Below are 27,773 nucleotides of genomic sequence, written 5' to 3'. Positions count from 1 at the left end.
AAAAATCAAACGAACAACACTGGGATGATCCCCAACCTCTTTGGAATTCCCCAATCGATTTTTGACCCACAGCATACCCGAACCCCAGGACCACCCCCAAAACCGTGGCCTATAGCACACCGATTTGGCTCAAAAATGCCCCATTCATGCCGTTTTACCCGTTTGTCCACACAAATGGCCACAAAAATTTATACAGACCACATTGGGATGATCCACAACCTCCCTGGCACTCTCCGATTGATTTTTGACCCACCACACGCTCGGACACTGGACCCACCCTCAAAATCGTGGGATATAGCAAACTGATTTGGCCCTAAAAAGCCCCATTCGCACCGTTTTGCCCGTTTGTCACCCAAATAGCCACAAAAAATTAATTGAACCACACTAGGATCATCCCCAACCTCCCTGGCATACCCTAATCAATTTTTGTACAACAACAAGCTTCGACCTTGGGCCCACCCCCAAAACCGTGAGCTATAACACACCGATTTATCCCAAAAATGCTTTGTTTGCACTGTTTTGCCTGTTTTTCCACTCAAATAGCCACAAAAAATTAACCAGACCACACTGGGATGATTCCCAACCTTTCAGGCATGTCCCAGTCAATTTTCAGCCCACAGTACGCCCGAACCCTGAGCCCACCCCTAGAACCGTGGGCTATAGCACATCGATTTATCCTAAAAATGCCCCGTTCGCGCTGTTTTGCCTGTTTTTCCACCCAAATAGCCACAAAAAATTAAACGGATCACACTGAGCGATCCCCAATCTCTCTGTCATGCCCAGGTCAATTTTTGGCCCACAGCACGCCAAGATCCCAGGTCCACCGCCTAAACCGTGGGCTATAACATACCCATTTGGACCGAAAATGCCTCATTCAAAATGTTATGCCTATTATTCTACCTAAATGGCCACGAAAATTTAAATGAACCACACTGTGATGATCTTCTACCTCCCTGGCATGCCCGGGTCAATTTTTAGCCCACAGCACACTCGAACCCCGAATCAACCCCAAAAATTGTGGGTTGTAGCACACCGATTTGGCCTGAGAAAGCCTCGTTCACACCGTTTCGCTCGTTGTCCATCCAAATAGCCATGAAAAATTAAACGGACCATACTGGCATGATCTCCTACCTCCTTTGCGTGCCCCGGTTGATTTTCGGCCCACAACAAGCCCAAACCCTAGGCCCACCCCCAAGACCAAGGGCTATAGAACTCTAAATTTGCTCCAAAATGCCCCGTTCATGTCGTGTCGCCAATTTGTCCACACAAATGGCGACAAAAAATTTAACGAACCACATTGGGACTATCCCAAACCTCCCTGGCATGCCGCGGTATATTTTTATCCTACAACATGCTCGAACCCCAAGCCCAACTCCAAAACGATGGGCTATAGCTCATCGATTTAGCTCAAAAATACCCGGTTCATGCTGTTTCGCTCGTTTGTCCACCTAAATGACCATTAAGAATTACGGACCACACTAGGATGATCCCCAACCTCCCTGGCATGACTCGATTAATTTTCTGCCCAAAGCATGCCTGGACCCCGAGCCTACCCACAAAACCGTATGCCATAACACACCAATTTAGCTCGAAAATGCACCAGTCGTGCCATTTCTGCCATTTGTCCATCCAAATGGCCAAAAAAAATTTAATTGGACCACACTAGAATGATCCCAAACCTCCCTGGCATGCCTCGATTGATTTTTGACCCACAGCACGTTCGGACCTCAGGCCAACCCCCAAAATCGTGGGCTATAGCACATCGATTTGGCCTAAAACTTCCCCATTCGCATTGTTTCGCCTGTTTGTCTAACCAAATGGCCATAAAATGTTAAACGAACCACAACGGGACGATCCCCAACCTCCCTGGCATGCCATGTTTAATTTTTGGCCCTCAACACGCCTGGGCCCTATCCCAAAATTGTGGCCTATAGCACACCGACATGGCCAGAAAATGCCCCTTTCGCGTTATTTTGCTCGTTTGTCCACCAAAATGACCATGAAAATTTAAAGGACCACTGGGATGATCCCCAACCTCCCTGACATGCTCCGATCAATTTTTCGCTCACAACACTCCCTGAACACAGGCCCACCCCTAAATCTGTGGGCTGTAACACACCGATATGGTCCAAAAATTCCCCATTCGTGTTGTTTTCTTCATTTGTCCACACAAATGCCCATGAAAATTTAAACGGACCACACTGGGACGATCCCCAACTCCCTAGCATGCCCGGATTAATTTTCGACACACAGCACGCCTACACCCTGGGCCCACACTTAAAATTGTATGCTATAGCACACCAATTTGGATCGAAAAATGCCCTGTTCGCGCCATTTCACCCGTTTATCCTCCCAAATGGCCATAAAAAATTAAACCGACCATACTGGAATGATCCCCAACCTCTCTGGCATGCCTCTGCCAATTTTCGGCCAACACATCACACGAACCCCAGGCCCCACCCAAAGAACCGTGGGCTATAGCACACTGATTTGGCCCAAAAATGCCCTGTTCGCACCATTTCTCCCGTTTGTCCGCCCAAATAACCACGATAATTTAAACAAACTATTCTGGGATGATTCTCAACCATATTGGGATAAAACACGCCCATAAATTAGGCTCATCCCTAAAACCGTGGGTTATAGCACACCGATTTGGCCCAAAAATGCCCTGTTCGCGTTGTTTCGCCTGTTTGTCCACCCAAATGGCCATGAAAAATTAAATGGAACACAGTGGGATGATCCCCTAAATCTCTGACGTGCCCTGACTTAATTTTAGCCCACAGCACCCTCGGACCCTGGGCCCACCCCCGAAATCATGGGCTATAGCACACCGATTTGGCTCGAAAATGCTCCGTTCGTGCTGTTTCACCTATTTATCCACACAAATGGCCACGAAAAATCAAACGCACCACACTGGGATGATCCCCAACCTCTCTGGCATTCCCCGATCGAGTTTTGAACTACAGAACGCTCGAACCCCAGGTCCACCCCCAAAACCGTGGCCTATAGCACACCGATTTGGCTCTAAAATGCCCCGTTCATGCCATTTTGCCCGTCTGTCCACACAAATGGCCACAAAAAATTAAACGAACCACATTGGGATGATCCACAACCTCCTTGGCACTCCCCGGTTGATCTGTGACCCACCATACGCCTGGACACTGGACCCACCCCGAAAATCGTGGGATATACCAAACTGATTTGGCCCCAAAATTCCCCATTCGTACCGTTTTGCCCATTTGTCTACCCAAATAGCCACAAAAAATTAACTGAACCACACTACGATGATCCCCAACCTCCCTGGCATACCCCAATCAATTTTTGTACCACAACAAGCTTTGACCTTGGGCCCACCCCCAAAACCGTAAGCTATAACAGACTGATTTATCCCAAAAATGCTTCATTTGCACTGTTTTGCCTTTTTTTCCACTCAAATGGCCACAAAAAATTAAACGGACCACACTGGGATGATCCCCAACTCCCTAGAATGCCCCAATCAATTTTCGGCACACAACACGCCTACACCCCGGGCCCATACTTAAAATCGTGTGCTATAGCACACCAATTTGGATCGAAAAATGCCTCGTTCGCGCCATTTCACCCGTTTATCCTCCCAAATGGCCATGAAAAATTAAACAGACCACACTAGGATGGTTGCCAACCTCACTGGCACGCCTCTGCCAATTTCCGGCCAACAGCACAGACGAACCCCAGGCCCCACCCGAAAAATCATGGGCTATAGCACACTGATTTGGCCTAAAAATTCCCTGTTCATACTGTTTCTCCCGTTTGTCCACCCAAATAGCCACGATAATTTAAACAAACCATACTGGGATGATTCTCAATCATACTGGGATAAAACACACCCTGAAATCGGGCACATCCCCAAAATCGTGGGTTATAGCACACCGATTTGGCCCAAAAATGCCCTGTTCGCAATTTTTTGCCTGTTTGTCCGCCTAAATGGCCATGAAAAGTTAAATGAAACACAGTAGGATGATCCCCAAAATCTATGACGTGCCCCGACTAATTTTAACCCACAGTACCCTCGAACCCTGGGTCCACCCCCGAAATCATGGGCTATAGCACATCGATTTGGCTCGAAATTGCTCCGTTCATGCTGTTTCACCTGTTTGTCCACAGATATGGCCACGAAAAATCAAACGAACAACACTGGGATGATCCCCAACCTCTCTAGCATTCCCCGATCAAGTTTTGACCCACAGCACCCCCGAACCCCAGGCCCACCCCCAAAACCGTGGCCTATAGCAAATCAATTTGGCCTAAAAATGCCCCGTTCATGCCGTTTTGCCCGTTTGTCCACACAAATGGCCACAAAAAATTAAACGGACCATATTGGGATGATCCACAACCTCCCTGCCACTGCTCGGTTGATTTTTGACCCACCACACGCCCGGACACTGGACCCACCCCCAAAATCATGGGATATAGCAAACTAATTTGGCCACAAAATGCCCCATTCGCACCGTTTTGCCCATTTGTCTACCCAAATAGCCATAAAAAATTAACTGAACCACACTAGGATGATCCCCAACCTCCCTGGCATACCCCAATCAATTTTTGTACCACAACAAACTTCGAACTTGGTCCCACCCCCGAAATCGTGAGCTATAACACACCGATTTATCCCGAAAATGCTTCGTTTCCACTATTTTACTTATTTTTCGACTCAACTGGCCACAAAAAATTAACCAGACCACACTGGGATGATTCCCAACCTCCCAGGCATGCCCCGGTCGATTTTCAGCCCACAGCACGCCCGGACCCTGAGCCTCCTCCCCAGAACCGTGGGCTATAGCACATCGATTTGTCTTGAAAATGCCCCGTTCGCGCTATTTTGCCTTTTTTTCCACACAAATGGCCACAAAAAATTAAACGGATCACACTGAGCGATCCCCAATCTCCCTGTCATGCCCAGGTCAACTTTTGGCCCACAGCACGCCATGATCCCAGGTCCACCGCCAAAACCGAGGGCTATAGCACACCGATTTGGCTCAAAAATGCCTCGTTCAAAATGTTATGCCTATTAGTCCACCTAAATGGCCACGAAAATTTAAATGAACCACACTGTGATGATCTTCAACCTCCCTGGCATGCCCCGGTCAATTTTTAGCCCACAGCACACTCGAACCCCATATCCACCCTAAAATTCATGGGCTATAGCATACCGATTTGGCTTGAAAATGCCTCATTTATGCCGATTCACTCGTTGTCTACCCAAATGCCCATGAAAAATTAAATGGACCATTCTGGGATGATCTCCTACCTTCTTGGCGTACCCCGGTTGATTTTCAGCCCACAACAAGCCCAAACCCTAGGCCCACCCCCAAGACCGAGGCCTATAGAACTCTAATTTTGCTCCAAAATGCCCCGTTCACGTCGTGTCGCCAATTTGTCCACACAAATAGCCACAAAAAAATTAATGGACCACATTAGGATTATCCCAAACCTCCCTGGCATGCCCTGATATATTTTTGTCCTACAGCATGCTCGAACCCCGAGCCCAACCCCAAAACGATGGGCTATAGCTAATCGATCTAGCTCAAAAATACTCGGTTCGCACTGTTTCGCTCGTTTATCCACCTAAATGGCCATTAAGAATTAAACGGACCACATTAGGATGATCCCCAACCTCCCTGGCATGACTCGATTAATTTTCTGCCTACAGCATGCCTGGACCCCCAGCCTACCCACAAAACCGTATGCCATAACACACCAATTTGGCCCGAAAATGCACCAGTCGCGCCGTTTCTGCCATTTGTCCATCCAAATGGCCAAAAAAAATTAATTGGACCATACTAGAATAATCCCAAACCTCCCTGGCATGCCTCGATTGATTTTTGTCCCACAGCACGTTCGGACCTCAGGCCAACCCCCAAAATTGTGGGCTATAGCACATCGATTTGACCCAAAACTGCCCCATTCGCATTGTTTCGCCTGTTTGTTTAACCAAATGGCCATAAAATTTTAAACGGACCACAATGGGATGATCCCCGACCTCCCTGGCACGCCATGTTTAATTTTTGGCCCTCAACACGCCTGGGCCCTATCCCAAAATTGTGGCCTATAGCACACCGACATGGCTAGAAAATGCCCCTTTCGCGTTATTTTGCTCGTTTGTCCACCAAAATGACCATGAAAATTTAAAGGACCACTGGGATGATCCCCAACCTCCCTAACATGCTCCGATCAATTTTTCGCCCACAACACTCCTTGAACCCAGGCCCACTCCTAAATCTGTGGGCTGTAACACACCGATATGGTCCAAAAATTCCCCATTCGTGTTGTTTTCTTTGTTTGTCCATACAAATGCCCACAAAATTTTAAACGGACCACACTGGGATGATCCCCAACTCCCTAGCATGCCTCGATCAATTTTTGGCACATAGCATGCCTACACCCCGGGCCCACACTTAAAATCGTGTGCTATAGCCCACCAATTTGGATCGAAAAATGCCCCGTTCGCACCATTTCACCCGTTTATCCACCCAAATGGCCATGAAAAATTAAACGAACCACACTAAGATGATCCCCAACCTCCATGGCACACCTCTGCCAATTTTCGGCTAACAGCACACACGAACCCAGGCCCCACCCAAAAAACCGTAGGCTATAGCACACTAATTTGGCCTAAAAATGCCCTGTTCACACCGTTTCTCCCATTTGTCCACCCAAATATCCACGATAATTTAAACAAACCATATTGGGATGATTCTCAACCATACTGGGATAAAACACGCCCTGAAATCGAGCTCATCCCCAAAACCATGGGTTATAGCAAACCGATTTGGCCCAAAAATGCCCAATTTGCATTGTTTCGGTTGTTTGTCCACCCAAATGGCAATGAAAAATTAAACGGAACACAGTGGGATGATCCCCAAAATCTCTAACGTGCCCCAACTAATTTTTAGCCCACAGAACCCTCGAACACTGGGCCCACCCTGGAACCATGGGCTATAGCACACCGATTTAGCTTGAAAATGCTCCGTTCGCACTGTTTTGCCCGTTTGTCTACCCAAATAGCCACTAAAAATTAACTGAACCACACTAGGATTATCCCCAACCTCCCTAACATACCCCAATCAATTTTTGTACCACAACAATCTTTGACCTTGAGCCCACCCCCGAAACCATGAGCTACATACCGATTTATCCCAAAAATGCTCCATTTGCGCTGTTTTGCCTGTTTTTCCAATCAAATGGACACAAAAAATTAACCAGACTACACTGGGATGATTTCTAACCTCCCAGGCATGCCCCGGTCAATTTTCAGCCTACAGCACGCCTAGACCCCGAGCCCACCCCCAGAACTGTGGGCTATAGCACATCGATTTATCCTGAAAATGCCCCGTTCGCGCTGTTTTGCCTATTTTTCCGCCCAAATAGCCACAAAAATTAAATGGACCACTCTGAGTGATCCCCAATCTCCCTGTCATGCCTAGGTCAATTTTTGGCCCAAAACATGCCAGGATCCCAGGTCCACCGCCGAAACTGTGGGCTTTTTGCCTCATTCAAAATGTTATGCCTATTAGTCCAGCTAAATGGCCACGAAAATTTAAAATTAACCACACTGTGATGATCTTCAACCTCCCTGGCATGCCCCGGTCAATTTTTAGCCCACAGCACACTCGAACCTCGGATCCACCCTAAAAATCATGGCCTATAGCACACCGATTTTGCATGAAAAAGCCTCGTTCACGCCGTTTCGCTCGTTGTCCACCCAAATGCCCTTAAAAATAAAATGGACCGTACTGGGATGATCTCCTACCTCCTTGGTGTGCCCCAGTTGATTTTCGGCCCACAATAAGCCCAAACCCTAGGCCCACCCCCAAGACCGAGGGCTATAAAACTCTAATTTTGCTCCAAAATGCCCCGTTCATGCTGTGTTGCCAATTTTTCCACACAAATGGCCACAAAAAAATTAACGGAACACATTGGAACTATCCCAAACCTCACTGGCATACCCAGGTATATTTTCGTCCTACAGCATGCTCGGACCCCGAGCCCAACTCCAAAACGATGGGCTATAGCTCATCGATTTAGCTCAAAAATACCTAGTTCGCACCGTTTCGCTCGTTTGTCCACCTAAATGGCCATTAAGACTTAAACGGACCACACTTGGATGATCCCCAACCTCCCTGGCATGACCTGGTTAATTTTCTGGCCACAGCATGCCTGGACCCCGAACCTACCCACAAAACCGTATGCCATAACACACCGATTTGGCTCGAAAATGTACAAGTCGCGCCGTTTCTGCCATTTGTCCATCCAAATGGCAAAAAAAATTTAATTGGACCACACTAGAATGATCCCAAACTTCCCTAACATGTCTCGATAGATTTTTGACCCACAGCACGTTCGGACCTCAGGACAACCCCCGAAATCATGGGCTATAGCACATCGATTTGGCCTAAAACTGCCCCATTCGCATTGTTTCACCTATTTGTCTAACTAAATGGCCATAAAATTTTAAACGTACCACAATGGGACGATCCCCAACCTCCCTGGCACGCCATGTTTAATTTTTGGCCCTCAACACGCCTGGGTCCTATTCCAAAATTGTGGCCTATAGCACACCGATATTGCCAGAAAATGCCCCTTTCGCGTTATTTTGCTTGTTTGTCCACCAAAATTACCATGAAAATTTAAAGGACCACTGGATGATCCCCAACCTCGCTGACATACTCTGGTCAATTTTTCGCCCACAACACTCCCTGAACCCAGGCCCACCTCTAAATCTGTGGGCTGTAACACACTGATATGGTCCAAAAATTCCCCATTCGTGTTGTTTTCTTCATTTGTCCACACAAATGCCCACGAAAATTTAAACGGACCACACTGGGACGATCCTCAACTCCCTAACATGCCCCAATCAATTTTCGGCACACAGCACGCCTACACCCCGAGCCCACACTTAAAATCGTGTGTTATAGCACACCAATTTGGATCAAAAAATGCCCCATTCGCGCCATTTCACTCGTTTATCCACCCAAATGGCCATGAAAAATTAAACGAACCACACTGAGATGATCCCCAACCTCCCTGGCATGCCTCTGCCAATTTCCGGCCAACAGCACACACAAAACCTAAGCCCCACCCAAAAAACCGTGGGCTATAGCACACTGATTTGGCCCAAAAATGCCCTGTTCACACCGTTTCTCCCGTTTGTCCACCCAAATAGCCATGATAATTTAAAAAAACCATACTGGGATAATTCTCAACCATATTGGGATAAAACACGCCCTGAAATTGGGCTCATCCCCAAAACCATGGGTTATAGCACACCGATTTGGCCCAAAAATGCCCTGTTCGCGTTGTTTCGCCTATTTGTCCACCCAAATGGCCATAAAAAATTAAACGGAACACAGTGGGATTATCCCCAAAATATCTGACGTTCCCCGACTGATTTTTAGCCCACAGCACCCTCGGACCCTGGGCCCATCCCCGAAACCATGGGCTATAGCATACCAATTTGGCTCGAAAATGCTCCGTTCGTGCTGTTTCACCTATTTATCCACACAAATGGCCACAAAAAATCAAACGGACCACACTGGGATGATCCCTAACCTCTCTGGAATTCCCCAATCGAGTTTTGACCCACAGCACGCCCGAACCCCAGTCCTACCCCAAAAACCGTGGCCTATAGTACACCGATTTAGTCCAAAAATGCCTCGTTCATGCCGTTTTGCCCGTTTGTCCACACAAATGGCCACAAAAAATTAAACGGACCACATTGGGATGATCCATAACTTCCCTGGCACTCCCGGTTGATTTTTGACCCACCACAAACCCGAAAACTAGACCCACCCCCAAAATCGTGTGATACAGCAAACCGATTCGGCCTCAAAATTCCCATTCGCGACGTTTTTCCCATTTGTGTACCCAAATAGCCATAAAAAATTAACCGAACCACACTACGATGATTCCCAACCTCCTTGGAATACCCCAATCAATTTTTGTACCACAACAAGCTTCGACCTTGGGCCCACCCCCAAAACCGTGAGCTATAACACACCGATTTATCCCAAAAATGCTTCATTTGCACTGTTTTGCCTTTTTTTCCACTCAAATGGCCACATAAAATTAAACGGACCACACTGGGATGATTCCCAACCTCCCAGACATGCCTCGGGCAATTTTCATCCCACAGCATGCCCGGACCCCGAGCCCACCCCTAAAACCGTGGGCTATAGCACATTGATTTGGCCTAAAAATGTTCCGTTTGCGCTGTTTTGCCTATTTTTCCACCCAAATGGCCACAAAAAATTAAACCAACCATACTGCGCGATCCCCAACCTCCCTGTCATCTCAGGTTAATTTTTGGCCCACAGCATACTAGGATCCCAGGTCCACCGCTGACACCATGGGCTATAGCACACCGATTTGGCTCGAAAATGCCCAATTCACACCGTTTGTCCCTTTTGTCCTCCCAAATAGCCAAAATAATTTAATCGGACCACACAGGGATGATTCCCTACCTCTCTGGCATGTCTGAATTGATTTTTGGCCCGCAGCACATTCGAATCTCGAGCCCACCCCTAAAACCGTTGGCTTAGCACATCGATTTAGCCCTAAAATGCACCGTTCACATATTTTCACCTGTTTGTCCACCTAAATGGCCACAAAAATTTAAACAGACCACACGTGAATGATCCCCAACCTCCCTGGCATGCCCTGATCGATTTTCGATCTATACCACGCCCAGACCCCGGGCCCACCCCTTAAACCCTGGGATATAGCAAATCATTATGCCCCAAAAATCCCCCATTTACGCTGTTTCGCCCATTTGTCCACAAAAATGGCCGCAAAAAATAAAACAGACCACACTTGGATAATCCCCAACCTTTCTAGCATGCCCTGGTCGATTTTCAGCCCATATCATGCCCGGACCACGAGCTCACCTCTGAAACCGTGGGCTACAGCACACTTATTTGGCCGAAAAATGTCCCATTATCGCTGATTCACCCGCTTGTCCACCCAAATGGAAATGAAAATTTAAATGGACCACACTGAGATGATCCCAAACCTCCCTGACATGCTCTGATCAATTTTTTGACCATACCACGCCCTGAATCTAGGCCCTCCCCCAAATCCGTAGGCTGTAGAACACCGATATGGCCCAAAAATTCTCCATTCAAGATGTTTTTCCATTTGTCCACACAAATGGCCGCAAAAATAAAAATGGACCACACTGGGACAATCCCAACTCACTGGCATGCCCCGATTGTTTTTTGACCCACAACACACCTAGACCCTGGGCCCACCCTCAAAACCGTGTGCTATAGCACACCGATTTGGACTGAAAAATGCCCCGTTCGTGCCATTTCGCCCTATATCCATCCAAATGGCCATACAAAATAAACTGACCATACTGGGATAATCATCAACCACCCGGGCATGCCTCGGTTGATTTTTTGCCTACAATATGCACAAAACCTGAGCCCAACCACAAAATCACAGGCTAAAGCATATCGATTTCTCCTGAAAATGCCTCATTCGTGCTGTTTTGCCTGTTTGTTCACCCAAATTGCCACAAAAATAAAATAGACCACACTGGGACGATCACCAACCTCTCTAGCCTACCCCGGTCGATGTTTGGCCATAGCACACATGGACCTCGATCCCACCCTCAAAATTTTGGGCTATAGCACACTTATTTGGTCCAAAAATGGCCCATTCACGCCGTTTTGCCCGTTTATCCACCCAAATTACCATGAAAATTAAAACAGAACATACTGGAATGATCACCAACCTCCCTGGCATGCCCCGATCGATTTTCAACTACAGCATGCCCGAACCCTGAGCCTACCCCAAAAATCGTAGGCTATTGAACACCGATTTATCTCGAAAATACCCCATTCGCGTTGTTTCGCTTGTTTATCCACCTAAATAGACAGTAAAAATTTAACGAACCATACTGGGATGATATCTCCAACCTCTCTGGAATAAACTGGTCAATTTTAGGCCCACTGTACGCCCGAAACTCGGGCCCACCCTCAAAACCGTGGGCTATAGCAAACCGATCTGGCCCAAAAAAACCCATTTTGCACCGTTTCGCCCGTTTGACCACCGAAATTGCCACAAAAATTTAAAGGGACCACACTGGAACGATCCCCAACCTCCCTGACATGCCCCGATCAATTTTTGGCCCACAGCACGTCCTGCCCCTGGGCTCATCCCCAAAATCGTGGGCTATAGCACATCGATTTGGCTCGAAAATGCCTTCTTCATGCTGTTTCGCCCGTTTGACCACCCAAATGGCCATGAAAGATTAAATGGACCACATTGGGACAATCCCCAATACTCTGGAATACCCTGGTTAGTTTTCGGCCCACAGCACACTCGGACCCTGGGCCCACCCGTTAAACCATAGCATAATCGATTAGGGCATGCCCTGGTGAATGCCTCATTTGCTTTGTTTCTTCCGTTTGTCAACCCAAATAGCCACAAAAATTCAAATGGACCATAACCTCCCTGGCATGCCCAATTATATTTTTCGCCCACAGCACGCCCGGACCCAGGGCTCAGCACTAAAACCGTGGGCTATAGCACACCGATTTGGTAAAAAAACACCCCGTTTGCTCCGTTTCGCCTGTTTGTCCACCCAAATGGCCACAAAAAATTAAACGCACCACAGTAGAAAATCCCCAACCTCCCTGGTATACCTCGGTACATTATTGTCCCACAGCCCGCCAGAACCCCAAGCCCACCGACAAAATCGTGGGCTATAGCACATCGATTTGGCCCAAAAAATGCCCCGTTCATGCTGTTTCACCCATTTGTCCACCCAAATGGCCAAAATAATTTAAATGGACCAAGCTGGGACGATCCCCAACCTCCCTGGCATGCCTCGGTTGATTTTTCGCTGATAGCACATCCATATCTTGGGCCCACCTCTAAAAATCGTGGGTTATAGCACATCGATTTGCCCCGAAAATGCCCCATTTGCACCGTTTTGCCTATTTCGCCGCACAAATGGCCACAAAAATTTAAACGGACCACACTGGGACGATAACATCCAATTTTTGGAATTAATCTAGACCATCTAATCTTAGATAAATCGTATCGATAATGCCGTCTTAACCATTTTATCCATTGATTGATTCTATGCCTCTGAGGTTTTTTATGTTTTAATTCAGAATGAAAAATTCCTAGTGTTCTAAAATAGTCCTTTATTTTAGTCTTAAGGAAAAAAGACGTTCTGTTATATTGAAGAAAAGATTTAAATTTAGACAAATTAATAACTTGGGTTTGTGATAATTTGTAAAATACATATGCTTGTGACAAGTAGGATAAATCAAAAAAACTATGTGATATTTTCTTACTAATATTATAAATATTATGAAGTGACTTTTTTATAGTCGAAAAAGTAAATTTTTGGCCCACAGCACGCCCGGACCCCGAGCCCACCCCCAAAATCGTGGGCTGTAGCACACTGATTTAGCCCAAAAATGCCTCGTTTGCGTTGTTTTGTACATTTGTCCACCAAATGGCCATGAAAAATTAAACGAACCACACTGGGATGATCCCCAACATCTATGGCATGCCTCGGTACATTTTCAACTCACAGCATGCCCGTATCCCGATTCCACCCATGAAACCATAGGCTATAGCACACTGATTTGGCCTAAAAATTCCTCGTTCGCACCGTTTTACCTTTTTGTCCATTCAAATGGCCACAAAATTTAAACGAACCCCACTAGGACAATCCCAACCTCTCTGGCATGCCCTGGTTGATTTTCGGCTCACAGTATGCCCTGATCCTGAGCCTACCCCTGAAACCATAGGCTATAGCACACAGATTTGGCCTGAAAGCACCTCGTTCGCGCCATTTCGACCGTTTATCCATAGAAATGGCCACAAAAAATTAAACAGACCACACTTGGACGATCCCAAATCTCCCTAACACACCTCGGTTGATTTTTGGCCCACAGCACGCCTAGACCCCTTGACCACCCCCAAAATCGTGTGATATAGCACACCAATTTGGCCCCAAAATGCCCCATTCATGCTGTTTTGGCCGTTTGTCCACCAAATGACCACATAAATTTAAACGAACCATACTGGGATGTTCCCTAACTTCCCTAGCATGCCCCGGTTGATTTTTAGCCTACAGCATGCCCGAACCCCGAGCCTACCCCCCAAAACCATGGGATATAACACACCAATTTGGCCTAAAAATGCTCCGTTCACACTATTTCCCTCGTTTGTCCACCCAAATGGCCATAAAAAATTAAACGAACCATACTGAGATGATCCTCAACCTCCCTGGCGCACCTCGATCGATTTTTGACCTACGGCACGCCCGAACCCCAATCCCACCCCCAAAACTGGGGGCTATAGTACACCAATTTGGCCCAAAAATGCCTCATTTGTTCCAATTCGCCCGCTTGTCAATGCAAATGACCATGAAAATTTAAAAGTACCATAATGGGACGATCCCCAACCTCCCTAGCATGCCTCTATTAATTTTCAGCCCACAGCATACCCGAACCCCGAGCCCACCACCGAAATCGTGGGCTCTAACATACTAATTTAGACAGACAATGCCCCATTTACCCCATTTAGTAGGTTTGTCCACCCAAATGGCCATGAAAATTTAAACAGACCACACTGTGATGATCTATAACCTCCCTGGCATGCCATGATTGATTTTCAGCCCAGAACACACTCATACCCAAGGCCCACCCCTGAAACTATGGGCTATAGTACACTGATTTAGCTCGAAAATATGTCGTTCACGATATTTTGCCCGTTAGTCCACCCAAATAGCCACGAAAAATTAAACGAACCATACTGGGATGATCCCCAACCTCCTCGATATGCCCCGATCGATTTTTTGCCTACAGCATGCCCGGACCCTGGGGTCACCCCAAAACCGTGGGCTATATCACACTTATTTAGCCTGATAATGCACCATTCGCACCGATTCGCCCTCTTGTCCATGCAAATGGCCATGAAAATTTAAATGAACCATACTGTGTCGATCCCCAACTTCCTTTGCATGTCTCGATGAATTTTAATCTGACATTACGCCCGAACTTTGGGCACACCCCTGAATTCGTGGGCTATAGCACACTGATTTGGCATAAAATTGCCCCATTCGTGTCGATTCATCCGTTTGTCCACCCAAATGGCCACAAAAATTTAAACGGACCATACTGGGATGATCTCCAACCTCCCTGGCATGCCCTAGTTAATTTTTGGCCCACAGAATGCTTGGACCCCAGACCCACCACCAAAATTGAGGGCTATAGCACACCAATTTAGCTAAAAAATGCCCCGTTTGCACCATTTCGCTCGTTTGTCTACCCAAATAGCCATGAAAAATTACATGGACCCCACTGAGATGATACTCAACCTCCTTGGCACACCTCGATCGATTTTCAACTCACAGCACACTCGAACCCCGATCCCATCCCCAAAACTGTGGGTTGTAGCACACCGATTTGGCCCAAAAATGCCTCATATGCGCCAATTCGCTCGCTTGTCAATGTAAATAACCATGAAAATTTAAATGTACCACAATGGGATGATCTCTAACCTCCCTAGCACGCTTCGGTTGATTTTCAGTGCACAGCACGCCTGGACCTCTGGCCCACCACCGAAACTGTGGGCTCTAGCTCACCAATTTAGCCCAAAAATGCCCTGTTTACCCTATTTCGCCGGTTTGTCCACCCAAATGGCCACGAAAATTTAAACAAACCATACTGCGATGATCTCTTACTTCTATGGCATGCCCCGATCAATTTTTGCATGTAGAACGCCCAGACCCTAGGCCCACCCCCAAAACCGTGGGCTATAACACACTGATTTGGCTCGAAAATGCACCATTCGTAGTGTTTTGCCCGTTTGTCCACCCAAATGGCCACGAAAAATTAAATTAACCGTATTACGATGATCCCCAATCTTGCTGGCATACCCCGGTTGATTTTTGGCCTACAGCACGCCCAGACCCTGGGCCCACCCCAAAAGCGTGGGCTATAGCACACTGTTTTGGCCTAAAAATGCCCCGTTCGCATCGTTTCGCCCTCTTGTCCACCCAAATGGACATGAAAATTTAAACGAACCACATTGGGTTGATCCCCAACATCCCTGGAATACCTCAATCAATTTTTGTCACACAGCACGCCTAGACCCCAGTCCAACCCCCGAATCCCTGGGCAATAGCACACCGATTTGGCCCGAAAATGCCCCGTTAGTGTCATTTCCTTCGTTTGTCTACCCAAATGGCCACAAAATTTTAAATGGACCATACTGAGATAATCCCCAACATCCTTGGCACGCCCCAGTCAATTTTTTGTCCACAGCACGACTGGACTCTGGGCCCACCCCCAAAATCGTGTGCTATAGCGCACCGATTTAGCCCAAAAATGCCTCGTTTGCATCGTTTTGCTCGTTTGTCCAACTAAATGGCCGTGAAAAATTAAACGGACCATACTGGGATGATCCCCAACTTCTCTGGTATACGACAGTCGATTTTTCACCCACAGCACGCCTGAACCCCAGTCCCACCCATAAAACTGTGGGCTATAGCACACTGATTTGGCCCAAAAATGCTCCGTTCATGCTGTTTCGCCCGTTTGTCCATCCAAATGGCTACGAAAAATTAAATGGATCACAATGGGATGATTCCTAACCTCCCTTTTATGCCTCTGTCAATTTTTGGCCCACAGAACACCCGTACCCCAGGCCCCACACCAAAATCGTGGGCTATAACACACCGATTTAGCCCAAAAATGCCTTGTTTGCATCATTTTATCCGTCTGACCAACCAAATGGCCAATAAAAATTAAACGGACCACACTAAGATGATCCCCAGCATGCCCTGGTCGATATTCATCCCACAGAACTCCAGGACCCTAGGCCCATCCCCCAAATCTATGGGCTATAGCACACCGATTTGGATCGAAAATATCCCGTTTACGCCATTTTGTTCGTTTGTCAACAAAAATAGCCACGAAAAATTAAACGGACCTCACTGGGATGATCCCAACCTCCCAGGCACGCCCTGATTGATTTTTATCCCTCATCCCATCTGGGCCCTCAGGCCCACCTCAAAAATCGTGACCTATAGCACACCGATTTTGTCTAAAAATGCCTAGTTCATGCCGTTTCTCCCGTTTGTCCACCCAATTGGCCACGAAAACTTAAAAGAACCACACTGGGAAAATCCTCAACTTCCCTAGCATACCATGGTAAATTTTTGGCCCACATCACACCCGAACCCCAGGCCCCACCCTAAACACATGAGGTATAGCACATCGATTGCCCCATTCGCGCCGTTTTCCCCTTTTGTCCATCCTAATGGCCATAAAAATTTAAACGGACCACACTGGGATGATCCCGAAACTCCCTTTCATGCCTCTGTGGATTTTTGGCCCACAACACACCCGGAACAAGGGCTATAGCACGCCAATTTGGCCTGATAATATCTCGTTTGCGTTGTTTTGCCCATTTGTCCACACATATGGCCACAAAAAATTAAACAGACCACATTGGGGTGATCCCCAACCTCCCTGGCACCCTTCAGTACATTTTTAGCCCAGAGCATATCGGATCCCGAGCCCACACCCAAAACCGTAGGCTATAGCATATCGATTTTGCAAAAAAATGCCCCATTCGCGTCGTTTCGCCTCTTTGTCCACCCAAATGGACATGAAAAATTAATTGGATCACACTGGGATAATCCCCAACCTCCTTAGCTTGCCTCAATTGATATTTGGACTACAACACGTTTGGACCCTGGGACAACCCCTAAAATCGTGTGCTATAGCACACCGATTTGGCCCAAAAATGCCTAGTTTGCGTCATTTCGCCTGTTTGACCACCCAAATGGCCACAAAAATTTAAACGAACCACGCTGGGATAATATCTAACCTCTCTGACATGCCCCGATCAACTTTTAGCCCATAGGACGCCTGAATCCTAGGCCTACCACCAAAACCGTGGGCTATACCACATCGATTTGTCCTAAAAATGCCCCATTTGCGCTGTTTCGCCCGTTTGTCCACGTAAATGGTCACAAAAAATTAAACCAAAAATATTATGATGATACCCAACCTCCCTGGCAACCCCAATATATTTTTGGCCCATAGTACGTCAGACCCGGGCCCACCCCAAAAAAACTGTGTGCTATGGCACATCGAATAGGCCGTAAAATACCCCACTCTCGTTGTTTCTCCCGTTTGTCCACCCAAATGACCACAAAAATTTAAACATACCACACTAGGATTATTCTTAATCTCCTTGGCATGCCTCGATCAATTTTTGTCCCATAGCACACCCGAACCCTGTGTCCACCCCTGAAATCATGGGCTATAGCACATCGATTGGGCCTGAAAACACCCCGTTCATACCGTTTAGCCTGTTTGTCCACCCAAATAGACATGAAAAATTAAATGGACCACACTGTGATGATTCCAAACCTCTACGGCATGCCCAAGTAAATTTTTGGCCCACAGCACGCTCGGTCCCCAGGCCCACCCAGAAGTCGTGGGCTATAGCACATCAATTTGGCTCAAAAATGCCCCGTTCTCGCCGTTTTGCCCGTTTGTCCACCCAAATGGCCACCAAAATTTAAATGGACCATATTAGGATGAACGCCTACCTCCCTGGCATGCCCCGATCAATTTTTTACCCACAACATGCCCGAACCCTGGGCCCACCCCTGAAACCATGGGCTATAACACATCGATTTTATTCAAAAATGCTCGATTCATTTTGTTTTGCCCGTTTGTCCATCGAAATGGCCATTAATAATTAAATAGACTGCGCTGTGATGATCCCACTCCTCCCTGGCATGCCCCAATCAATTTTTGACCTATAGTATGCTCGGATATCGGGCCCACCCCTATATCCGTGGGCTAAGCACATTGATTTGGCCAGAAAAAGCCCTATTCCCACCATTTTGCCCTTTGATCCACCAAATGACCATAAAAATTTAAGCGGACCACACTGGGATGATTCCCAACCTCTATGGCATAGCTCGGTATATTTTTGGCCTACAACACGCCTGGGCCCGGGGCCAACCCCCGAAACCATGGGCTATAGCATATTGATTTAGTTCGAAAATTCCTCATTCATGCCGTATCACCCGTTAATTCACCCAAATGGAAACGAAAAATTCAATGAAATACACTGGGACTATCCCCTACGTCCTTGGTACGCCCCAGTCAATTTTTAACCCACAGCATACCTGTACCCCAGGCCCACGCCCAAAATAGTGGGCTAAGCACATCGATTTAGCCTGAAAATGCCCCATTAGTGCCGTTTTGCCCGTTTGTCCCCCAAGTGGCCACAAAAATTTAAACAGACCAAACTGGGACTATCCCTAACCTCCTTTCCATGCTCTGGTTGATTTTTGGCCTGCAACACACCCAGACCCTATTCCCACCCTCAAAACCATAGGCTATAGCACACCGATTGGCCAAAAAATGCCTCATTCGTGTAGTTTCACCTGTTTGTACACCCAAATGGCCATGAAAAATTAAACAAACCACATTGGGCCAATCACCAACCTCCCTGGCTTGCCCCAGTCAATTTTGGGCCTACAGCATGGCCGGACCCCGAGCCCACCCCTGAAACCGTAGGCTATAGCACACCGATTTGGCTTGAAAATGCCCCATTCGTGCCATTTCGCCCGTTTATCCACTCAAAAGTCCACAAATAATTAAACGGACCGCACAGGGACGATCCTAACCTCCATGGCATACCCTGATTGATATTTATCCCACAATACACTCGGACCCCGGGCCAACTCCCAAAATCGTGGGCTATAGCACACCGATTTGGCTCAAAAATTCCCTGGTCGTACTGTTTCGCCCGTTTGTCCACCCAAATGGCCATGAATAATTAAACAGACCATACTAGAATGATTTTCAACCTCCCTGACACGCTCAGGTTGATTTTTGTCCCACAGTACGCCCGGACCCCTAGCCCACCCCCGAAACCATGGGCTATACTAACTGATTTAGCCTGAAAACTCCCCGTTCATGGCGTTTTGCCCGTTTGTTCAACTAAATGGAAAGAAAAATTTAAATGAACCCCACTGGGATGATCTCCAACCTCTATGACACACCCCAATCAATTTGTGACCTACAGCCCGCCCGAACCCCGATCTCACCCTCAAAACCATGGGCTATAGCAAACTAATTTGGCCCAAAAATGCCCCGTTTGCGCCGTTTTGTCCGTTTGTCCACACAAATAGCCATAAAAAATTAAACGGACTGCACTGGGATGATTCTCAACCTCCCTGGCATGACTCAATCAATTTTCGGCCCACATCAGACCTAAACCCCAGCTTCACCCCTTAAACCGTGGGCTATAGCACACCTATTCGGCCCAAAAATGCCCCGATCATGCCGTTTTGCCTGTTTGTCCACCTAAATGGCCATAAAAATAAACGGACCACACTAGGACGATCCCAAACCTCCCTAGCACGCCCCAGTATTTTTTTAGCCCACAGCACGCCCGGGCCCATCTCCGAAACCTTGGGCGATAGCATAATTTATCCCAAAACTGCTCCGTTCGCGCCATTTCGCCCGTTTGTCCACCTAAATGGCCACGAACAATTAAACAGACCACACTAGGAAGATCCCCAACCTCCCTAGTATGCCCCGATCGATTTTCGATCTACAACACACCCGATCCCTGGGCCCACCTTCGAAACGGTGGCTATAGCACATCAATTTGGACCGAAAAATGCACCGCTTATGCCGTTTCACCCTTTTGTCCACCCAAATGGCCATAAAAATTTAAAAAGTACACAATGGGATGATTCTCAAACTCCCTGGCATACCCCGATCACTTTTTGGACAACAGCACACCTGAACCCCAAGCCTACCCCCAAAATCGTGGGCAATAGCACACCGATTTGGCCTGAAAATGCCCCGTGCGAGCCATTTTGCCCTTTTATATACCCAAATGGCCACGAAAAATTAAACGGACCACACTAGGATGATCCCCAACCTCACTGGCATTCCTCGTTCAATTTTTGGCCTAAACCACGTCTGGACCACAGACCCATCCCCATAACCGAGGGCTATAGCACACTCATATGGCCTTAAAATGCCCCATTCACGTCATTTCATCCGTTTGTCCACCCAAATGGCCACAAAAATTTAAAATAACTGTACAAGGATAATCTCCAACCTTCCTGGCATGCCCCGATCGATTTTGCATGCTTGGACCCCGGGACCACCCCTAAAACCATGGGCTATAGTACACCATTTGGCCTAAAAATTCCCCATTTGCGCTGTTTCGCTCATTTGTCCGCCCCAAATGGCCATAAAAATTTAAGCGGACCATACTAGGATGATCCCCAACCTCCCTCGCATGCCCCGATCAACTTTTTGACTCATTGCACACCCAGAACTCGGGCCCACCCCCAAAACCGTAGGCTATAGCACACCGATTTGGCTCAAAAATGCCTCGTTCATGCAGTTTCACCCGGTTGTACACACAAAGGGCTACGACAAATTAAAACGACCATACTGGGATGACCTCTAACCTCTTTGGTCTGCCTCGACCAATTTTTGGAACCGACAGCACGCCCGAACCCAAGTCCCACCCCTGAAACCGTGGGCCATAGAACACCAATTTGGCCCAAAAATATCCCATTCCCGTCGTTTTGCTTGTTTGTCCACCCTAATAGCCACAAAAAATTAAACGGACCACACTGGGACAATCCCAACCTCCCTGGCATGCCCCAGTCAATTTTCTGCCAATAACACGATCGAACCCTGGGCCCACCCCTAAAATCATTTACTATAGCACACTAATTTCACCTAAAAATGCCCCATTCGAGCAGTTTCACCCGTTTATCCACCCACATGCCATAAAAATGTAAATGAATTACACTGGGATGATTTTCAACCTCCATGACACTCTCTGGTCAATTTTTGGCCCACAGTACACTGGACCTCGGGCACACCAGTTTGGCTTGAAAATGCCCTGTTTGCACCGTTTCGCCCATTTGTCCACCCTAAATGGCTACAAAAATTTAAACGGACCATACTGAGATGATGCCCAACCTCCCTGGCATACCCAATTTGATTTTTATCCCACATCACGCTCGGACCCTAGGCCAACCGCTGAAACCGTGGGCTATAGCATATCGATTTGGCCGGAAAATTCCCCGTACCGTTTCGCCCGTTTGTCTACCCAAATGGCCAAAAAAATTTAAACAGACTTTACTAGGATGATCCTCATCCTACCTCGCAAGCCTCGGTAGATTTTTTATCCACAGCACGATAGAACCCTGGGCCCACCCCTAAAATTGTGAACTATAGCTCACCGATTTGGCCCAAAAACACCCTGTTCACGTTGTTTTGCCCGTTTGTCCATCCAAATGCCCATGGAAAATTTAACGGACTATACTGTATGATCTCCAACCTTCCAGGCATGTCCTAATCGATTGTTTTCCCATAACACGCCCAAACCCCGGGTCCAACCCCAAAACCGTGTGCTATAGCACACTAATTTGGCCCGAAATCGCCCCATTCACGCTATTTTGACATTAGTTCGCCCAAATGGCCAAAAAAATTTAAATGGACCATACTGGGATAATCCCCAACCTCCCTGGAGATCCCTGGTTGATTTTTATCCCATAGCACGCCCTAATACCGGGCCCACCCCCAAAATCGTGGACTATAGCACTCCAATTTTGCCCAAAAATGCCTCGTTCGAGCTATTTCGCCCGTCTAACCACCCAAATAGCCATGAAAATTTAAACGAACAAAACTGGGATGATCCCCAACCTCTCTAGCACGCCCAGGTCAATTTTTGTCCCACAGCACTCCTAGAACCCAGGCCCACTCCTTAAATCGTGGGCTATAGCACGTCGATTTGGCCCGAAATTGCCCCGTTCGTGTTGTTTTGCCCGTTTGTCCATACAAATGGCTTCGAAAAACTAAACAGACAACGCTGGGATAATCCCAAACCTCCCTGTCATAAACCAATTGATTTTTGGCCCATAGCACGCTTGAACCTCGAGCCCACCCCGAAAATAGTGGGCTATAACATACCGATTTAGCCCGAAAATGCCCCATTTGCGCCGTTTCACCCATTTGTCCACCCCAAATGGCCATAAAAATTTAAACTGACCACACTGGTACGATGTTGGCCAACACCACGCCCGGACCCCAGGCTCACCCCCGAAGCTGTGTGCTATAGCACACCGATTTGGCTCGAAAATGCCCCGTTCGCCTCATTTCACTGTTTTGTCTACCTAAATAGCCACAAAAATTTAAACGGTCTGCATTGTGATGATCCCCAATATCCCTGGCATGCACCAATCAGTTTTTGGCCCACAGCACGCCCGGACCCCGGGTTCACCCCCAAAACCGTGGACTATAGCACACTGATTTGGTTTAAAAATGCCTCGTTCGCACCATTTTTCCCATTTGTCCACCCAAATGGAACCAAAAATTTAAACAGACCACACTGAATGATCCCCAACCTCCCTGGCATGCCCCAATCATTTTTTAACCCACAGCACACCCGGACCTCGGGCCCACCCCTGAAACCATGGTCTGTAGCACATCGATTTGGCCTGAAAATGCCTCGTTCGCACCATTTTTCCTATTTATTAACCTAAATGGCCACGAAAATTTAACCGAACTACACCGGGATGATCCCCAACCACCCTAGCACGCCCCGATTAATTTTTGACCCATGCCTGAACCTCGAGGCCACTCCCAAAACCATGGGCTATACCACACCAATTTGGCTCAAAAATATCCCGTTCATGCTGTTTTGCCCGTTTATCCACCCAAATAACCACAAAAATTTAAACGGACCAAAAGGGATGATATCCAACCTCCCTGACATGCCCTGGTCGATTTTCAACGCACAGCACGCCCGGATCCCAGGCCCACTCCCAAAACCGTGAGCTATAGCATATCGTTTTGGCTCGAAAATACCCCGTACGTGCCATTTCACCCGTTTGTCCACATAAATGGCTACCAAAATTTCAACGGACCACACTAGGATGATATACAACCTTCCTGAAATTCCTTGGTCGATTTTTGGCCCACAGCACGCCTGGACCACGGCCCTGCCCCTAAAACCGTGGGCTATAGCACACCGATTTTTCTTGAAAAATGCCCCGTTCTTGCCGTTTTGCCCATTTTCCACCCAAATAGCAATGAAAAATTAAATGGACCACACTGGGATGATCATTTACCTCCCTAGCATGCCTCGATCGATTTTTGGCCCACAAGACGCTCGAACCCAGGCCCACCCCTTAAAACGTAGGCTATAGTACACCGATATAACCTGAAAATGCCCTATTCGCGCCCTTCAGCCCATTTGTCCACCCAAATGTCCATGAAAATTTAAACAAACTAAACTGGGGTAATCTTCAACCTCCCTGGCATGCCCCGACCAATTTTTGGCCCACAGCACGCCCGAACCTCTGGACCACCCCTAAAACTGTGGGCTAAAGCACACCAATTTATCCCGAATATGCCCCGGTCGCGCCGTTTTGCCCGTTTGTCCACCCAAATGGCCATGAAAATTTAAATGGACCAAACAGGGGAGATTCCGAACCTCCCTGGCATGCCCCGGTTAAATTTTAACCCACAACACGCTTGGACCTCAGGCTCCCCCCAAAATCGTGGGCTATAGCACACCGATTTGCCTCGAAAATAACCCGTTCGTGCTGTTTTGCCCGTTTGTCCACCATAAATGGCCAAAAAAATTTAAACTGACTACACTGGGATGATCCCTAGACTTCTTGACATACCCCGGTCAATTTTTGTCCCACAACACTCCCGAACCCAGGACCCACCCTAAAATCCGTGAGCTATAGCTCACCGATTTAGCTCAAAAAATCCTCGTTCATGCCGTTTTGATCGTTTGTCCACCCAAATGGTCACGAAAATTTAAACATACCATACTGGGATGATCCCCAACCACCCTAGAGCGCCCCAGTCAATTTTTGAACCACAGCACTCCCAAACCCCGGGCCTACCCCCAAAATCGTGGGCTATAGCACACCAATTTTGCCCGAAAAGGCCCCATTCATGCCGTTTCGCCCATTTGTCCACCCAAATAGCCACAAAAAATTAAACAGACCATACTGAAATGATCCCCAACCTCTCTAAAATGTGCCGGTTGATTTTCAGTCTACAATACGCCCAGACTCCAAGCCCACCCGCAAAACCGTGGGCTATATCACACCAATTTAGCCCAAAAATGCCCCGTTCACGCCGTTTCGCCCTTTGTCCACCCCAAATGGCCACCAAAATATAAAATGACCACACTCGGATGATCCCCAACATCCCTGACATATCCCGATCGATTTTTGGCCTAGATTACACCCAAACCCTGACCCATCCCCAAAATCGTGGTCTATAGCACATCGATTTGGCCTAAAAATGCCTCATTCGCGCCATTTCGCCCATTTGTCCACCTAAATGGCCACAAAAATTTTAACGGACTACACTGGGATGATCCCCAACCTTCTTGGCATGCCTCAATCAATTTTTGGACCCCAGCATACCCGGAACACGAGCCCACCCACAAAACCATGGGCTATGTAATACCGATATTGACCGAAAATGCCTCGTTCGCACCGTTTCACCTGTTCGTCCTCTCAAATGTCCACGAAAATTTAAACAGACTTCACTAGGATAATCCTAAACCTCCCTGGCATGCCTCAGTTGATTTTTGGCCTACAACACGCCCGGATCCCAAGTCCGACCCCAAAATCGTGGGCTAAAACATATCGATTTGGCCCAAAACTGCCACTTTCACTCTGTTTTGCCCTTTAATGGCCACAAAAATTTAAATGGACTACACTGGGATGATCCCCAACCTCCCTGGCATGCCTCAATCAATTTTTGGCCAATAGCACGCCTGGAACCTGCGCCCATTCCCAAAACCGTGGGCTATAGCACACCAATTTGTACCAAAAATGCCTTATTTGTACTGTTTTATCCGTTTGTCCACCTAAATGTCCACAAAAATTTAAAACGACCACACTGGGATGATCCAACCTCCCTTTCACACCTCAGTTGATTTTAGACCCACAGTACATTTGGACCCCAGGCCTACCCCCAAAACCTTGGGCTATATCACTTTGATTTGGCCCGAAAACACCTCATTCCCGTCATTTCTCCCATTTGTCCACCCATATGCCCACAAAAAATTAAACGGACTACATTGGGATGATCCCAACCTCTATAGCTTGCCCTGATTGAATTTAGGCCCATATCATGCTCGAACCCTGAGCCCACCCCAAAATTGTGGGCTATGGCAAACTATTTGGCCCAAAAATGCCCGTTTCGCGCCGTTTTGCCTGTTTGTCCACCCAAATAGTCAAAAAAATTAAAACAGACCATACAGGGATGATCCCAAACCTCCTTTCATGCCCCGATCGATTTTCGACTCACAACACGCCTGGATCCTGGGCCCATCCCAAAAATCATGCGCTATAGCACTCCAATTGGCCCGAAAATACCTCATTTGTGCCATTTCGCCCGTTTGTCCACCCAAATAGCCACGAAAATTTAAACGAATGATACTGGGACGTTCCCAACCTCCCTGGCATACCCCGATTGATTTTTGGTCTAAAGCACACCTGGACCCTGGGACCACTCCTAAAACCATGGGATATAGCACACCGATTTGACCCAAAAAAGCCCAATTTGTGCTATTTCGCTACTTTGTAAAACCAAATGGCCACAAAAATTTAAACGGACCATACTGGGATTATCCCCAACCTCCCTGGAACACCCCAATCAATTTTGGACCCACAGCTCAGCCGAAACCCGGGCCCACCCCCAAAACTGTGGTCTACTGCACCTCGATTTGGCCCAAAAATTCCTCATTCGCATTGTTTTGCCCATTTGTCCACCCAAATGGCAACAAAAATTTAAACAAACCACACAGGGGTGATACCCAACCTCCGTGGCATGCCCCGGTCAATTTTGACCCACATAATGCGCGAACCCCGGGCTCGCCCCAAAAGCATGTGCTATGGCACACCAATTTGGCCTGAAAATGCCCCATTTTGCCGTTTTTCTTGTTTGTCCACAGCACATACGAACACAGATTTGGCCCATAGCACGCCCAGACACCGGACCCACCCTCAAAATTGTGCGTTATAGGACACTGATTTGGCTCAAAAATGCCCCACTCACACCGTTTGTCCACCCAAATAGCCACGAAAATTTAAACGAACTGCACTGGGATGATCCCCAACCTCCTTGGCACAACCCGGTCGATTTTTGACCCACATAATTCCCGGACCCCTAGGCCCACCCCCGAAGTCGTGGGCTATAGCACATCGATTTAGCCCAAAAATGCCCCGTTCGCATCATTTCTCCCGTTTGTCAACCCAAATGGCCACAAAAAATTAAATGGACCACACAGGGACAATCCCCAAACTCCTTTGCACACCTCCATCAATTTTGGTACACAACATGCCCGGACCCTGGGTCCACCTTCAAAACCGTAGGATATAGCACACTGATTTGGCCCTAAAATGCCTCATTCACTTTTTCACCCGTTTGTCCACGCAAATGGCCGTGGAAAATTAAATGGACCACACTAGGACGATCCCCAACCTCTCTAGCATGCCCCAGTTAATTTTTTGCCCACAACACGCTCGGACCCCTAGCCCAAAAAAAGCTTCGTTCAAGCCATTTTACCCATTTGTCCAACCAAGTGGCCACAAAAATTTAAACGAACCATACTGGGATGATCCCCAACCTACCTGGTATGCCTCGATTGATTTTTGACCT

Source organism: Capsicum annuum, chromosome 8 (genome assembly GCF_002878395.1).
Source record: "Capsicum annuum cultivar UCD-10X-F1 chromosome 8, UCD10Xv1.1, whole genome shotgun sequence".
NCBI lineage: Eukaryota > Viridiplantae > Streptophyta > Magnoliopsida > Solanales > Solanaceae > Capsicum > Capsicum annuum.
This window is presented reverse-complemented; position numbering follows the sequence as displayed.